Genomic DNA, 16,252 nt, shown 5'->3' on the forward strand with positions numbered 1-16,252 from the left:
AACATCATAGACTGGCCCAGATGCAGTGCACCCCTCCCCCCTCCCCATTCCCTACCTCTGTGGGCTGCTCCAGACAGCCTTACTGCTTCAGAACTCTCTAGGCAGGAGGTGGGCATCAGTCTTACTCTTGATACCCAGGGACACGAGATTTCCCAGACCTCTTTCTCCATGCCCTGTCCCAATGGTAACACTGTCCCCTGGGCCTCTGCCAGGACTAAGAGACCAGCATCCCCTTGCGTAGGCACTGCCAATCTCTATAGTGGTCCTCTTGGGAAGGGGAGAGGTGTTGGGAACATGCTGGAAAAAAAGCCAAAGAGTTCTCATTTGTATGGATTTCTTTCAATAAAATCCTTTCAAATGTCTTTTCTTTTTTTATAAGCAAAAATAGGTGAAACAGGATGTTACTTGCTGGATCACATTTGTCATTTCTTCGTTAAGACTGGCTTAGATGTGTCTTTTACTTAGATGTGTCTTTAGAATGTAAGGGTACTTACATCCTATTCTAGATTTGGGCTTTACCCAAATTCCAAGAATTTCGCATTCCGTTTGACATTCTATTATTCATATACAACTCAGGTGCCCACTTCCCTTTACTGGTCACATTCTAGGTCTCACTAACATACAAGGACAAGCATCCGGCTTTATACAGCTCTAAGTGTTCACTCAGGAGCAGTCTTCAGCATCAAGGATTCATACCCCATCCCTCTCAGCTCCCACTGGGCAATTGCTCACAGTCCCAAAGGCCACATGTGGGAATCCCAAATGCATCTACCCAATAGAACGAAGCTTCCTCGGCAACGGGTTTACCGCCAGAACACAGGTGTCATGAAAACCACCGCTCAACCTAAACCAAAATGGGAAAGGAAAAGACTCACATCAACATCGTCATCATTGGACACGCAGATTCGGGCAAGTCTACCACTACTGGTCACCTGATCTACAAATGTGGTGGGATCGACAAAAGAACTATTGAAAAATTTGAGAAGGAGGCTGCTGAGATGGGAAAGGGCTCCTTCAAGTATGCCTTGGTCTTGGATAAACTGAAAGCTGAATGTGAACGTGGTATCACCATTGATATCTCCCTGTGGAAATTCGAGACCAGCAAGTATTATGTGACCATCATTGATGCCCCAGGACACAGAGACTTTCTCAAAAACATGATCACAGGCACATCTCAGGCTGACTGTGCTGTCCTGATTGTTGCTGCTGGTGTCAGTGAATTTGAAGCCAGTATCTCCAAGAATGGGCAGACCCGTGAGCATGCCCTTCTTGCTTACACACTGGGTGTAAAACAACTAATTGTTGGTGTTAACAAGATGGATTCCACTGAGCCACCCTACAGCCAGAAGAGATACGAGGAAATTGTTAAGGAAGTCAGCACCTACATTAAGAAAATTGGCTACAACCCTGACACAGTAGCATTTGTGCCAATTTCTGGTTGGAATGGTGACAACATGCTGGAGCCAAGTGCTAACATGCCTTGGTTCAAGGGATGGAAAGTCATCCGTAAAGATGGGCCAGTGGAACCACACTGCTTGAAGCTCTAGACTGCATTCTGCAACCAACTCGTCCAACTGACAAGCCTTTGTGTCTGCCTCTCCAGGACGTCTACAAAATTGGTGGTATTGGTACTGTCCCTGGGGGCCGAGTCGAGACTGGTGTTCTTAAACCTGGCATGGGGTCACCTTTGCTCCAGTCAATGTTACAATTGAAGTAAAGTCTGTTGAAATGCACCATGAAGCTTTGAGTGAGGCTCTTCCTGGGGACAATGTGGGCTTCAATGTGAAGTACGTATCTGTCAAAGATGTTCGTCATGACAATGTGGCTGACGACAGCAAAAATGACCCACCAATGGAAGCAGCTGGCTTCATGGCTCGGGTGATTATCTTGAACCATCCAGGCCAAATCAGTGCTGGATATGCCCCTGTGCTGGATTGTCACACGGCTCACATTGCTTGCAAGTTTGCTGAGCTGAAGGAGAAGATAGATCGTCGTTCTGGAAAAAAGCTGGAAGATGGTCCCAAGTTCTTGAAATCTGGTGATGCTGCCATTGTTGATATGGTTCCTGGCAAGCCTATGTGTGTTGAGAGCTTCTCTGACTATCCTCCTCTGGGCCGTTTTGCTGTTCGTGACATGAGACAGACGGTTGCTGTGGGTGTCATCAAAGCAATAGACAAGAAGGCAGCTGGAGCTGGCAAGGTCACCAAGTCTGCCCAGAAAGCTCAGAAGCCTAAATGAATATTATCCCCAATACCTGCCACCTCAGTCTTAATCAGTGGTGGAAGAACCATCTCAGAACTGTTTGTGTCAATTGGCCATTTAATAGTAAAAGACTGGTTAATGATAACAATGCATCGTAAAACCTTCAGAAGGAAAGGAGAACGTTTTGTGGACCATTTGTTTGTGTGTGTGTGTGTGTGTGTGTGTGTGTGTGTGTGTGTGTGGCAGTTTTAAGGTATTAGTTTTTAAAATCAGTACTTTTTAATGGGAACAACTTGACCAAAAATCTGTCACAGAATTTTGAGACCCATTAAAACAAAAGTTTAATAAGAAAGAAAGAAAAAGAATGAAGCTTCTTCTTCAAGGTGCGAGGGAGAAGGGGAACAAGATTCCCTTTTCTCTTTACTACCCCATCTTTCATCTCTCCAGAATGCCATAACAGACTGTACTACATGAATTTCTTCATTAAAGGGTTAGAACAAATTTTTAAAGATAACTAAAATATGGGGAGAGGGAGAGGTTAATTCTCGCCAACTATGCCTAGAGTCTAGAGGAAAAGTCCCCAAGGAAATCAGCCCCTCACAAGAGGATCCTAACCTGGTTGCCCTACCCGGAGGGTTCTGATTCCCTCTCTCCCAATCACTTCTTTTTTGTAAGCCTCCATCTATGAATTCCATCCACCTCTCAGTAAAACCACCCCTATCCACAGAGAGGAATCTATCTTCCTGGATCTTACCTAATAGAAATATCTGTTTCTTAAGTTTTATTAAAAAATATTTCAAACAATGATAAAACTATCGAGAATCGTATACCAAATACTCATGCATCCTCTACCCAGGTTTATCAAATCTTAACACTTTGCTATATTTGCTTGAGATTCTTTTTCTTAAAAAGGAATAACATTTTATAAGTACAGTTGAATCCCCACAAACTCACCACCCCAAATCCCAGGCTCATTCCATAGTCTATCCCCAACTGCCACTATGAGAAACTGTCTACAGGATATTGTTTTCTGCCTCATATTTTTCCTTGAGCCTCAATCATTCAGGCTGGAGTCACCTCAGATTTGCTTTCCATGATACCAGCAGGATTTCCATGCTCCTCAAAACAGTCTGGAAGAGGGGATAAAATCTGATGCCTCCTGATGCCATTGTATAAAGTAGACACAGGGTCTTCCAAGCTGGATTTCCCTTACAGTTTCCCATTCATTGATTCATTTATTTTTCAATAAATGTATGTGCCAGGCACAGTTCTAGAGCCTGCGGACACAATAATGAACAAGACTGGCAAAGCCCCCACACTTAAGGATTTGTATTCGTATGCAGTAAGAAAGACAATAAGAAGATGAACCAATAGATCAGATAACATGAGATAATGGGTACATGCTCAGTAGAAAAAAGGGAGAAAACCAGGATTGTAAGATAGAGAATGATGAGAAGCAAGCGGTCATTTAGCTAGTGGGGTGGCCAGGTCCTCTCTCTGAGGAGGTGACAATAGACCTAGGACTTAGATGATGAGCCCACTGTAGGAAGATCTGGGAGAGGAAGGTTCCAGGCAGAGGGGTCCACAAATGTCAAGTCACAGAGCCAGGAGTGAACTCAGAGTTCATGAAATGGAAGGACAACCTGTGTGCCCAGTGCCTGGGGGACAGAAAAGACAGAAGGCCGTGGCAGAGCCTGGGCAGTTTGTGAGAACAGGCACATGCAGTCAGTGCAGGTGGGGTCAGGGCTGGGGTGATGGGCAGTAGCATCTAAACCCAGCTCAGAGTGGACATCTGCCCTTGCTGCCTCATAATTAGCAGTAAAGCCCCTCTGACCCCCTTTGACCCAGTAAGGCATTGGTGGAAGGTAGAGTTTAGCTCTTTTCCTGCTTACCCCAGAACCTACACATCAAGAACTGGGCCTACATTTCAATCATTTTCTCAAGAGGCTCCTTAAATAGCTCATTCTGGGGGCCCTATTATATTCGTCCCAGAAGTCTCAGCTCTAGTTAGTCTCCATCTGAGAGAAGAACAGGATGGCCAGTCTTCTCAATATATATGCATTCCTTTATCTAATCCCCTAGCAACCCCATAACAAGGATATCACTAACTGTGTTTTTCAGGCAAGCAATCTGAGTCTCAAAGTTTCATCAACTCCCAGCAGGGTACATAGCCACACCCAAAATCTAACACATTACTCTTTCAGTGAAACATGAATATTTACACTAGGTGTGATAAATAAAGATCATAGATACTATCATGTCAGTTCTGGTCAGGTTTTACTACTAAATGAATTATTTAAAAAAAAAATCTCTTATTTCAATGCTTTTTGGTACAAGGGATTATGAACCTGTACTTGGGTGACCCCAATGTGTTCATCGGCTAAGTGGGAAATAAAAATGTCCTGGTCACAGATTTCCTGGGAAAAACAAAAAAGATAACAAGAGCCATTACTGAATACTTACTATACATTAAGCACTGTTCTAAATTTGTCTAAATTCCCACAACCCACAAGGGAAGGGAATTCCCTTCCCACAAGGAAGCAGGTAGGTACTTTTACTATTCCCTGTCAGCAAAGGAAATAAGGCACAAAAAAGGTGAAGTAACTTGCAGATCCAGGATCTGAATGCAGTCTGTCACCAGACACTGGGGTGCATTAGCCACCGCCCTGTACCTCCTTGTAGAAATGGGAACCATGGGAACAGAAGCCTAGACTTAGAAGCAACACAGTGCAAGGCAGGCAGTGAAAAAAATGGCACTGGTCACTCCCCAAAAGAGATGCTCCCCCAGCAACCCAAGAGCAGAGGGGGAAGGGTGCAAACAGTGGGATGACTGACCAGGAGCCCATCAGCTGGAGGTCGGACCACATCTATGACACCAGCAAAGCTCCAAATGACCAGATCTCTGGACGCCAAGTCCCTGTGTGACTTCTTGGCATGAGCTACTCCAGAAAGACTCGTGATGTCTCCCCTGGTGAGAAAAGAAAGGAGCCCTGTGATGCATTGATACAAAAAAAAAGTGGCATTCATTCACAAGGCTGAAATACTTTTAGAATCATACCCATAGCAGGGAGATATTGCTAGAAAATACAGAAATGGACATTTGCTCATGGTCCAGTTTTCTCCCTACTAAGCAAATAAGTACAGGAAAAGCCCAAGGCCTCTGGGTAGATAAAATGTTCTGTTCCTGCTTATCTCACTTTTAGGTTTCTTGCTACAGGAATGGGGGGTGGGGGTTGCCACAGAAAGGGAGTCCTTGTCCTTCTAAACAAGGAGAAATCACACTTTGCCTGGAAATTTGTGAAGAAACACTTGTTAGTCCTCAACCATGAGTTTTCATCATTATACACATAAAATATAATCACCATTTCTTGAACCCTGGCTAAGTTCTTGGCAGGCATTATGGTGGAGAGTCTCAGAATGTTGCCAAGTGGGCATTATTAACACCATTTTACGGAAAATAACCCAAGCTGTCTTTTAGCTATGGGCAAGATGCTCAGCCTGCTCTGCTTTGCACGATTATCTTGTATGTCATGCAATGACACCCAAACCCTTAGGCACCTTTATCTCCATGTGACAGGCATACAGGCTGAGGCTCAAATATGGAAAGTAGTCATCTGTAATATGCAAGGCTTTGGAGGCAGGCATACTGGTTTGAATGCACAGGCTAAATGGACATCTAAGTTACTGAAATCTCTCCAAGCCTTATTTTTCTCCCCCCTATAAAATGGGCAAGGGCAGTTCCTCAGAGCAGAACATCTCAGACATCCATAATCACACTAATTGCCTAGGATCCTAGTAAAATCCAGGCTCTTATTCAGGGGATCTGGAGCAGGGTCTGAAGGCTGCATTTCTCACAGGTTCCTAGTAATGCCCATGCTGCTGGTCTGCAGACCACATCTTGAGGAGCAAAGCTTTACAGGGTTTTGGTTTTAAGACCTAAACGAGACTTGATGCACATAACACAGTGCCTGACACATAGTAAGCATTCAATAACCATTAGCTGATATTATTATTAGTTCTAAATTATTGGGTGACTCAAAGTTAGTGGTTGGATATTCTATAAGATCTTCTTTACAAAGTTCTAAAAAGTTCTTGAAAAAGGGGTGCCTGGGTGGCTCAGTCAGTTAAGTGTCTGCCTTCTGCTCAGGTCATGATCCCAGGGTCCTGGGATCAAGCCCCATGTCGGGCTCTCTGCTGAGCAGAGAACCTGCTTCTCCCTCTGCCCCTCTCCCCCTCAGTCCCGCTCATGTGCTTGAGCTCTCTCTCACAAAAATAAGTAAATAAAATCTTAAAAAAAAAAAAAAAGTTCTTGAAAGAGGATGGTAATGGGCAGAGCAGTGTGGCATTTTGAAAAGAACATTGGAGTTAAGGTAAAAAGTTCTGGATTTGAATCCTTGTGTCACCCTTTGGACAAGTCCTAAAACCTCATAAAATCTTTTTTTTTTTAATTTTATTACGTTAATCACCATACATTACATCATTAGTTTTTGATGTAGTGTAACCTCATAAGATCTTTTAGGATAATAATAGAACTAGTTGACAGAACTGTTGTCAGTGTTAACAGTATATGAGAAAGTTCTCGAAAGTAAGCGCTCAGGTACTATGTGTGCAAGGTAGAAGGTAGTCTGATTCTTTCTATACAAATGTAAACATTTTCCAGCCACTGGCCCCACACCAACCTCCCTCCAGGATGTCAAAACTGCTGGTGTCTTTGATGTCAGGAGGCACAGAGGGTAACTCAGCCCAATCTTTGATGTCTGGTGGGAGAAACAGGTACAAGCCATTTTGGATGCTGCCTCCTCTGCATATGCATAAGGTCAAGGAAGAGGAGGAGAGCCTTTAAGAGAGAAAACTGTAAAGGAGAGATAAAAACCCTAACCAGTTGACCTGACCCTCAGCCCACACTACATCCCCTGCACCATGCTGCCTCCTGTAAGTCACGCTGAAATAGTCGGCTCATGCACAATGGTAACAAATACCGAAGGCAATAAGGGGCTGGCCCCAGATCTCAGGTCTCGCTCTCAGAGAAATAAGATCTTGAGAGCTAAATCCAGGTTGGGGCCTGGGGAAAGCAACCCAGGAAGACATCTGCCTGATTTCCATTTAGGTTTAAGGTAGAGTGGGGGAAGGACAGGCACCCATGTGCAGATAGGACTTGGCACCTTCAGAGCTGCCCTGTGGTGCATGTGGGACACTCGGGAATCAGAAGTAACAGACTGATAGATTTCTCAAGGTTTATGGGATGGTTCCCAATGCTATCATTTGAAGGTCTTTCCATCAAACATGGCAGATAACCTAGCATGTTAGAAAAGATAGGCCATGTTTACAAGTTAACAGTTTTCTAGAACAGTGGACATCTGATATGTAATTTTTTATATTTGGTTCTATAACAAGATGGCTACCATCTTGAGCAAAGAAATCAATATTAGAGTTTCAAATGTGAAGGGGGTTCAGATTCCAGCCTATATTGCTAGTTAATACAGTAAAGCTCAATGATTAACAGCATGGCCTGGTAGTGGGTAAAGATTTGGAGGTAGGCAGCCCTCATGGGTCAGACAAAAGGAGTCCAAATCCTGACTCGGTTTCTTTCTAGCTATGTGATCTTAGACAAGTTAATTAACCCCTCTGGGCCTTACTTCCTTATTCATAAAAATGGGGCTAACAACAAAAACTACCTCACAGGGTTGTTGTTAGGATTAAATGAGTTGATATCTGTAAAGTGCTTAGAATAGTAAATAGGCACAGTAAGCACCAAATAAACAAGCTATAATTGTTGGATGACCTTAACAAATCAATTGACCTCTCTAAGTCACTTTTCCTCAGCTGTAACAGAATAAGAGTGGAGTGGAAAGAAACAATGTATGTAGAGGTATTCTGAAAAATTAAAAGAGCTAGACAGACTGTAAAATGATACAATTTTTATTATTACAAAGGGGATTTTTAATTTTGTGCCACACTTCTATTCAGTAATTGGGAGCCTTTGTGTACATTGTCTCTGGAATGAATATTCTATGATTTCTCCAAATGTCTGACATCTCCTCCAAGACCTCGACCTGCCAGGAGCTCTCATTCTAACACATTCAGAAGTCATTGGGAGGGGGAATTAATTAATACAAATTTGAAAAGCATATGAACTCTAAGTTAACCCACTGCTTGGAGCAGGAACCAACCTGTGACAAAATAAATACCTCCCAAAGTGTAACCCCTATTTTTAACAAATTTTCTTTGTCCTCTACACAAGTCCAAATCCTTGACAGGCACTAAATATCAGAGTGAGAGAGCTACTGAGCTCAGGCTTTGGATCTGCACTAGCTTTGAAGTCACCGATTTAATAAAAGAATGACTCTAAGTGGGCTGAGTCCTTTGTACACAGTGTCCTTGATGTAGAAAGGTGATTCTGCTGACCCACCATGGGCACAGGAGCTTATTCTTCTCGTAGAGATGATGATGGATTTATACCACTTCTTCCACACTGGGGACCACCCCACCCAAGTGATCAAATAATACACGTCCACAAAAATACCAAGCAGCAGTCTGGGTGGAGTCCTCAGTTCTTCTCCAAGAAGGAAGGCTGTCTTTCATCATCTAATCTCAGAAGTGACACACCAGCCCCTCTGCCTGATGCCGTTGGCCACACAAAGCAACCCTGGTACAGTGTGAGGAGTGAGGACCTGAAGGTGTGAACACCAGGAGCTGGGGACCATCAAGGGCCACCTTGGAGACCTGACAGGTTCCCGGCAGAATTAGTTCTTAAGTGTAAAGTCCTAGAACAGTATCAGTACCCGGTGTAAGCACTCAGTAAAGTGTTAGCTATCACCATTATGGTGGTGGTGGTGCTCTTGTTGCTGTTGAGAGCATTAAGTGTTCAGCTGGTGACCATGAAATGAAAACACCAACCAAACTGCCCAAAAAAATCAACCCCAGGGGCACCTGGGTGGCTCAGTTAAGTGTCTGCCTTCACTTCAGGTCATGATCCCAAAATCCTGGGATAGAGCCCTACTTCGGGCTCTCAGCTCAGCGTGGAATCTGCTTCTCCCTCTCCCCACTGCTTGTGCATGCTCTCTCTCTCAAATAAATAAATAAAATCTTAAAAAAAATCAACCCCAGCCCTGGCCTCATTAACAACTTGCTCTACCAGTCTACATACATGATTTTTTCTGCATCTTTGCCCATCGGTTTCCTTACTTTTCAAATGTGCTCTGAGGATCAAACCCAGAACACAAACCTTAAAAGGAAGTCCCTTCCTCCCCTGATCTGTTGGGAAGTTTACAGATACACATATCAGAATATCCAGAATAACTCTTTAGGAGTTTTAATTCTTTCACATAACAAGAAATCTGAATAAAGGCAGTGCCACAGTTGGCTCAAGGACTCAATGTGTCATCAAGGATCAGGACTTCTCTCTCCCACCTGCCATTTTTGGTGCATGAGTAGTAAGTCTCTTTGTGACAGCAATTGGGCTATAGCGGACTTAACCACAACTCAGTGCAAAGGCAGGAGGGGAGAGGGCCAGAGTCACGTGGGCTGTCAGAGAACTTTCCTGATACGTCTCTGTATTGTTCAATTTTTTTTCAAATTTTTTTTAAATCGAGGAGGAAACCTTCTTCCAGAATCTTCCCCACTGACTTTCCCTTGAATCTCATTAGCCATATGTCAGTCACATGCCCACCCCTAGCTGCAAGGGAGACCGGAAATTTGATATTTTCTGAGATGGTGGCCTCAGCAGAGCCATCCTGGAAGAACGGGGTGGGACCTGGTTATTGGGGCACTAACCAAGAGACCCTGCCATGCTCCTTCATGCTAGTTCTCTCATTTGAGAAACTTTACTATCATTCTTTCTACCTAGAATAGAAATATGCATGAACCAGGAAGGCTGTGAACCAAGCAATTCATCCAAAATGATTAGGTCTTGTTTACTTTAGCATCATTCAGAAATAAAGTGTTGCACAGAACTAAATTTTGCAGAAAAGCCTTCAAAAGTGCCAAAGCTTACTGTGTTTTCACCATTCTTATGACAATCCCCAGAACTTCTAATGATAGTACCTACGACCGCACTTTAATCAAGATTTAGGGCATCATGGAAGAGGACCAGGGTAAAGCCAAAGGAGTCTGGGCTTTCCCTGCAGGGACACAGCAGTGACAAGCCTGACTCACAGATGGTTTGAAAGCACGGGGCCTGCAATGAAGGACAGGTCTGAGTTGGGAAGCGTGGGGAGGAGTCACCACTGCTATAAGGCCCCTGGGTGCCAGTGGAGTGCAGGAGGTCTGAGGTGAGGCCTTGAAGTCTCTCCATGGTGTTGGACAGGACAATGAGCTAGCACCAGGACATCTTGGACCTAAGGGCTTTGGGGACTCAGTTCCTTGTTTGGCAATTGCTTCCAAAGTTTGAAACGACCCCACTGTTCTCACTGTTCAAGAGGGGACAGCTTGGATAGCTTTCAAATTTGAATCAAACTTTACAATTAACCAGCTGAATCATTCTTTCTACCTCCTGGATTTCACCTATGAATTTAATTCACCGAGGCTTGTAAGCAGGACCCAGAGTACACTTCCTGGTCTTTCTGTGCCTGGGTTTAACTCCCTGGCTGCATCAAACAGCATCTTCCATTGCTGTTTGATTGATGCTCCTGTCTTGGGAGACATGCAAGTCTAGCTTTGGCAATTCCTTGTGTTTTTTATTCTCCTAGGGTGGAAGTCCCGTCCCAAGATTAAAACCCTCTATGCTTCACATGCTCTGTTGTAAGTGATGCACAAGAGGCAAAAGGAGATTAAGTCTGTTGTGAGTTCTCACTAGTTAGGGTGAGCATATGGGTTAGTCATCACTCAAGTGGTGTTTTTCACACCTGGACTGGTGAAAGGGTCTTCACTGTCATGCAGGGTTTCGATTTGCAAGGCAAGTACCTGGTCCAGTTGTTGTTACCTCCCTATGCTTTCTCCCTACAAATCAGAGAAGAACTGTGTGGGATCAAGGATTTTCCCCAGACAGGGTTTAACTAAGCATGGGTTAGCACATAATTAACCAAATTGAACTTTGGTTATAAAAATAATGTCATTCATTAATCACATATAATCGATCTTCATTATTCATGGATTCTATGTTTACAAGTTTACCTACTTGCTACAATTTATTTGTAACCCCAAAATCAATATTTGTGGAGCTTCTGTGATCATTTAGGAAAATGTGCAGAGTGGCAAAAACTTCGAATCACTCGATGCACATGTTCCCAGCCAAGGTGGAACAAGCTGGTGCTCCACCTTCTTATTCCAGTTCCCGTACTGGAAATAGGTGTCCTTTCTGCTGTGTAGTTAGTGCCACACTTGCCAATTTGGGGGTTAAAATGGCTCCCAGTCACTGGGGTACTGAAGTGCCATCTAGTGTTCCTAAGCACAGAAGGCTATGATGTGCCTTATGCAGAAAACATGTGTGTTAGAGAAGCTTCGTTCAGGCATGAGTTACAATGCTGTTGGCCATAGTTCAATGTTCAAGAATCAACCATCTGTTTTAAATAAGAAGTCTTTAAATAGACACACACATACCACAAGGTTATGCATTGATCTGTTAATGAAAATATTGTGACCAGAGGCTTGCAAGAACTTATCCTGCATTTCCACAACAGCAAAGGTTCATTATTTGCTAACTCTGTGTTCACAGAGACTTTATGGAACCTAACTACATGAATCATGAGAACTCACTCTGTTGTGAATGTTATATTTTAAAGCAAATCCTGATAAAGCCAAAGCTAGGTACAATTGTTATAGTTCTTCATTAAACTCACCTTAAATGTTTACCTTGTTCCTGGACCTTTCATAATACCAGAAGCTCTCTGAACATCGACAGGCCTCCAATTCTCAAAAATGCATTTGTGGTAACAACAGTTTGACTTATTCCTGCTATAGACCCCTTCAGGATAAATTAAGACCTCTTCTATATGGCAAAACTAATAGAAGTACTATAAACAGAGTCCTATCTGTCATATAGAACAAAGTAAGATTGTTAACTTATTAGTAACTAGGAGATCAAATTCAAGTTCTCAGTCCTTGCATGAATTAAGAAGGTCCCCACAAGCCTTAAGAAAGGCACAAATGACTACACTCATAGGCAAAGGTGCTTCAGGGGAAGATATTTCCCATTTCCCAATTTTATTATGGCATCTCTCTCAGCATTCTCCATGGTAGATGAAAATCCAGCCAAGGACAGAGAAAGGAGAGGGGCGACCTATATTCTCCTCTAAAATTAACCTAGAAATACTTTTAGAGTCATTACTCTAAGAAAACAGATTCACAACTTTTTATTATCCACTTTAAAATTTATAGCATCATAGTTGAAGGCTTATTCATTGTGCTCGGTTGTACTATAACAGCCTGCCAAGCTCTCCTTCTGCCTTACCTCATCTCATGCCTTCAACTCTTCACAACCCCAGATTGATTTCCATCATGTAAGCTTCCCAAAGTTCTCACAATAAAGTCCAAAATCCACAGTCTGGCACTCAAGGCCACCTGAAATTTAGTTTAAATCTATAACGTTTACCTTCCCTACATCCACTTTCTGGAACACAGCTCTTCTCCAACCTACTTAGTAGGCTCCCTTTTTCCACATGTAACTTGTTTCTGCTCAGCATAGTGATGGAGGGGCTAAGCTGAGACTCTAGAGCTAGACTGGGCTGAGTTCAAATCCTGATTCAGTCACTTACAATGTAACTTTGGGCAAAAATCCCTCAATGCCCTCATTTTTAAAATAAGGTTAATAAGAACATCTATCTCAGAGATATGTTCTGACAACTAAATGTTATTATGCATGAAAAGTATCTAGCAATACCCTAGTACATTAAAGGTAATGAATAAATATTAATATAAAAAAATAAGCATTGTGGAGTTCCTCTTTCATGTTTTCACCTCATGACCTTGAAATATTGTCCTTCCTATATCTGTTCTCCTTCCCAACTCCCAAATTTTACGTTCTTCACAGGTTTGATCAATGGAGTAAGTTTCATGTCTTGAGGTCAAGAGTGGAGAGGATGAAAACGGAAGAGTGACAGGAGAGTACACTTGCCTGGTTTCCTGGGGAAAGTAAAGAGAAGCTCTAATGTTCTACACTTGGCAATATTTTTCTGTAAAAGGTCACAAAGTAAATGTTTTAAGCTTGTGGGCTACTCAGCTCCTATCACAACTATTCAACTCTGCTGTTAAGCACAACGGCACCTATAAAAATGAATGGCTGTGTTCCAAAAAAAACTGTATTTACAAAAACGGGCAGGGGGGCGGAGCAAGATGGCAGAGGAGTAGGAGACCTGGATTTCATCTGGTCTCAGGAATTCAGCTAGATAGGGATCAAACCATTCTGAACACCTACAAACTCAACAGGAGATCAAAGAAAAGAATAGCAACAACTCTCTGAACAGAAAAGCGACCACTTTCTGGAAGGTAGGATGTGTGAAGAAGTGAATCCAAGGCGATATTCGGGAGGATAGGCAGTGGGGGAGGGGGTCTCTGTCAACCACTTCTGGCAATTGATAGTGCTGCAGAGCACAAAATCAGAACTTTTAGAAGTCGGCTCCACTAAGGGACGTCGCTCTGGTGGCTAAGCGGGGGGTGGAACCCTCGTGGGACAGTGTGGTCTCAGGACCCTCGGTGTCACAGGAAGACCGGGGGTGCCTGAGTGCGGCAGAGCTCCCAGGTATCAGAGCAGGGAAGCCGGCTGCAGAGATGGAGCTGAGGCGCGGGCTCTCAGCTCGGGGTTGCCATAAACTGTGATCCGCAGCACAGTCGGGCCACTGCTGCTCCAGCAGGGACCCAACAAGCGGCAGATCCGGGGAGACTCACCTTCCTCCCCCGGGGAGGAGCAGCATGGGAGCGCACCGCAGGGATCTGCTGGGTTTGGAGACTCCGCATGGGGTTGGGTGCCAGAGATAGAAACGCTCAGTCACAGGCCGGGTGAGCACAGAGTGCAGCCAGAGACCGGGGAGGCGGGAGTGACTGACGGCTTTTCTCTGGGGGCACACTGAGGATCGAGGCCCCGAGTTCTTGGCTCCTCCGAGGCGGATATTGGGAGGCTGCCATCTTCACTCTCGTCCTCCAAAGCTGTACGGAGAGCTTGCAGAGAACAAAAGCTCCGGAGAGCAAACCCGAGCAGATTACTTAGCCTGGACTGGGCAAGGGTGGGGCAATTCCGCCTCTGGCAAAGACTTTTGGAAACCATGGCAACAGGCCCCTCCCCCAGAAGATCAGAGAGAACAGCCAGCCAAGACCAAGTTTACCGATCAATGAGAATGGCAGAACTCCAGTGCTAGGGGAATACTGCACATAGAATCCATGGCTTTTTGACCAGGATTCTTTAGTCTTTCAAAGTTTTTTTTTTTTAATTGTCTTTTTTTTTTTTTGAATTTTTCTTTTTCCCTTTTTCAACCAACATCTTATCAATCCCTTTTTTTTTTTTTAAGATTTTTTTTTTTTTTATTTGACAGAGAGAGACAGCAAGAGCAGGAACACAAGCAGGGGGAGTGGAGAGGGAGAAGCAGGCTTCCCACTGAGCAGGGAGCCCGATGTGGGGACTCGATCCCAGGACCCTGGTCATGACCTGAGCCGAAGGCAGACGCTTAACGACTGAGCCACCCAGGCGCCCCTCAATCCCTTTCTTAAAAAACATTTTTATTTTTCATTTTTAGAGTCATATTCTATCCCTTCATAGTAGTTACCCATATTTTTGGCATATATACATAAGTGTTCTCTCTTTAAAATTTTGAGATAGTTTCTTCTAACAGATCAAAATATGCCCTAAATCTCTAGTGTATGGTTTTTTCCTACTCTCCTGCCGGATCACATTCTCTCCCTTTTTTTTCTTTTTTTTTTAAATCCTCTTCTTTTTTCAAACAACTTATCAATTCATTTTATAAAATGTTTTATAATTTTCATCTTTACAGTCATATTCCATCCCTTCATCATAATCAAACCTTATTTTTGTACATATATAAATTTTTCTTTCTTTAAAATTTTGGGAGGCACTTTCTTCTAACAGACCAAAATACACCCAAAATCTAGTGTGTGGCACTGATCTATGCACCAGCCTGATCATATTTGATCATATTCTGGGTTTTTTTGCTTTGTTCTGTTTTTGTTTCTTTTTATCTTTTTTCTTTTTTTTTTTTGCTTTTTCTTTTTTCTATCTTTCCCTTTCTTTTCCCCCAGCTTCAGGTCTTTTCTGATTTGTTTAGAGTATATTTTCTGGGGACATTGTTACCCTGTTAGTATTTTGTTCACTCATTAATCTATTCTCCTCTAGACAAAAGGACAAGACGGAAAAAATCACCTCAACAAAAAGAGCAAGTGGTGGGCGCCTGGGTGGCTCAGTTGGTTAAGCGACTGCCTTCGGCTCAGGTCATGATCCCAGAGTCCTGGGATCGAGTCCCGCATCTGGCTCCCGGCTCGGCAGGGAGCCTGCTTCTCCCTCTGACCCTATCCCCTCTCATGCTGTTTCTCTCTCTCTCTCTCAAAAAAATAAATAGATAAAATCTTTAAAAAAAAAAAAAAAGAACAAGAGGTAGTACAGACTGCCAGGGACATACTCAATATGGACATCAGTACGATGTGGGACCTAGAGTTCAGAATCACTTTAAAGATACTAGCTGGGCTTGAAGAAAACATGGAAGTTATTAGAGAAACCCTTTCTGGAGATATAAAAGAACTAAAATCTAACCAAGTCAAAATCAAAAAGGACATTAATGAGGTGCAATCAAAAATGGGGGCGCTAACTGCTAGTATAAATGAGGCAGAAGAGAGAATCAGTGATATAGAAGACTAAATGATGGGAAATAAAGAAGCTGAGAAAAAGAGACATAAACAACTACTGGATCACGAGGGCAGAATTCAAGAGATAAGCGATACCATAAGATGAAACAACATTAGAATAATTGGGATCCCAGAAGGAGAAGAAAGAGAGAGAGGGGCAGAAGGTATACTGGAGCAGATCATAGCAGAGAACTTCCCTAATTTGGGGAAGGAAACAGGCATCAAAACCCAGGAAGCACAGAGAACCCCTCTCAAAAACAATAAAAAT

At 43.3% G+C, this 16,252-nt stretch overlaps 1 long non-coding RNA gene and 1 pseudogene across 4 annotated transcripts in view; one reads left to right on the plus strand and one right to left on the minus strand.

The window, feature by feature from the left end:
* Window positions 1-16,252, minus strand: part of LOC118009428 — a 572,526-nt gene that overhangs the window by 395,243 nt on the left and 161,031 nt on the right. For 2 of the 3 annotated variants that reach the window (XR_004678927.1, XR_004678926.1), the window contains exons 1-2: window positions 14,023-14,064; window positions 5,038-5,170 (exon numbers count right to left, since the gene is read on the minus strand). This is a non-coding gene — a long non-coding RNA (uncharacterized LOC118009428). Of the gene's footprint in view, window positions 1-5,037; window positions 5,171-14,022; window positions 14,065-16,252 lie in introns of those variants that run through there. The other variant, XR_004678925.1, reaches the window with a different exon arrangement.
* On the plus strand, window positions 801-2,241 carry LOC118009427 (annotated as a pseudogene). Its single transcript, XR_004678924.1, has one exon. The product of XR_004678924.1 is annotated as an elongation factor 1-alpha 1-like (transcript).

The sequence above is a fragment of the Mirounga leonina genome, unplaced genomic scaffold (assembly GCF_011800145.1).
Source record: "Mirounga leonina isolate KUSES-001 unplaced genomic scaffold, KU_Mleo_1.0 Mir_127, whole genome shotgun sequence".
Lineage (NCBI taxonomy): Eukaryota > Metazoa > Chordata > Mammalia > Carnivora > Phocidae > Mirounga > Mirounga leonina.